This window comes from Neomonachus schauinslandi, chromosome 4, assembly GCF_002201575.2.
Source record: "Neomonachus schauinslandi chromosome 4, ASM220157v2, whole genome shotgun sequence".
In the NCBI taxonomy this organism is placed as follows: domain Eukaryota; kingdom Metazoa; phylum Chordata; class Mammalia; order Carnivora; family Phocidae; genus Neomonachus; species Neomonachus schauinslandi.
In genome coordinates, this window is record NC_058406.1 from 98,091,639 (window position 1) to 98,093,235 (window position 1,597).

The following is a 1,597-nucleotide window of genomic DNA, read 5'->3' on the forward strand; positions in this document are numbered from 1 at the left end:
AAAGCAGATCACTTGAACAGAAGTGCATGGAGCAGGGTACTGCTTCTGCTTAATAAATTCTACAGGTTCCTGGGCAGGGTCTACAAATCTCATGTGATAAATGGTTGCTGAATTAGGATTTTGCAAAGGTAGTCCCATAACCAACATCCAGGGAAATTTTACCACCAGTGAAATTCTTAGGCCAAAAAATAAATAGCCACACATACCAAACCTACACACCGTGAATTAAAATGGTGCCATGTTAGGGCTTATGAAAGAACCAGAGCAGGAAAGATTATTCAAACAGAAGATCCTCATCCTTCTCCTCAGCCAAAAGATTAGCAGGCTCCATCACCTCACCAGCTGCCCTCCGTTGCTCCAAGTCTTTCTCCGATTTTTCCTTGAGAATCTTTTTCTCCTGTATTTTCTTTAATCTATAGAACTCTTCTCGCTCGCTCTCATCCAGCTCTGTGATGATATAAGCAAGGATATGTTCAATACGGGGAATGATGACACATTCAATGGCATTGACACGCTTGTCGCTTATCTTAATGGCTTCATCCAAAGTAACAAAGGAAGTCTGAAGCGAAGCTAGTTCCATCAGTAACTCCACTGCTTTGGCATAGTTCCTCTTTAATTTCACCAGCTGCTCCCCACCTCTGGCTAAACCAGTCAGTTCATAACTGTCAGTTCCTTCATGGTAATGTTCAAACACTAGCAAAGTAACACCTGCTACGTTATCTTTCTTAGCTCAGATCTTCACTTGGGCTTTATTTACATTTTGGATAACTGTGGTGCTGAAATCCCCTGCTGTGAACTTGGCCTCAGCAAGTGAAAAGGCAGCCTCTCTCATCACTTCACCCATCAACATTTTAGTCTCTATTATCTTCTTTAGGATCTGTCGAAATCGAAGAGTTAAGGCATCAGATTTTTTCTTCAGGAGGTTTCGACTTGTCTGTGCTCCTTTTAATCGAGCCTTCATGATGGTCTGTGCCATGCGTGAGGGAAAGATTTCAATTCGGTCTTTGCCCGACATTCTGATAATGATAGTTTGGCTTGGATCCCTCGCCGGGCAGTCGAGGCTGCAACAGTCCCAGCCACAGGGTCGTCCTCTCTTGTTATATCTTCTTATTGGGTTGTCCCCTTTGTCTGTTTTTATAGCCTTTGTGTTTTTATAGTCTTTGTAAGTCTGGTTTGTTCAATAGATGCATTGGTACTCTGGCTTTCTTTTTTTTTTTTTTTTTTATTCTTATGTTAATCCCCATACATTACATCATTAGTTTTAGATGAAGTGTTCCATGATTCATTGTTTGTGCATAACACCCAGTGCTCCACGCAGAATGTGCCCTCCTCAATACCCACCACCAGGCTAACCCATCCTCCCACCCCCCTCCCCTCTAGAACCCTGTTTGTTTTTCAGAGTCCATCGTCTCTCATGGTTCGTCTACCCCTCTGATTTCCCCCGCTTCATTCTTTCCCTCCTGCTACCTTCTTCTTCTTTTTTTTCTTAACATATATTGCATTATTTGTTTCAGAGGTACAGATCTGAGATTCAACAGTCTTGCACAATTCACAGCGCTTACCAGAGCACATACCCTCCCCAGTGTCTATCACCCAG

General features: G+C 42.8%; 1 pseudogene; it reads right to left on the reverse strand.

Annotated features, from left to right (window-relative positions):
- Positions 1–274: 274 nt before the first annotated feature.
- LOC110580502 lies at positions 275–1,015 on the reverse strand (annotated as a pseudogene).
- Between the last annotated feature and the right edge of the window lie 582 nt (positions 1,016–1,597).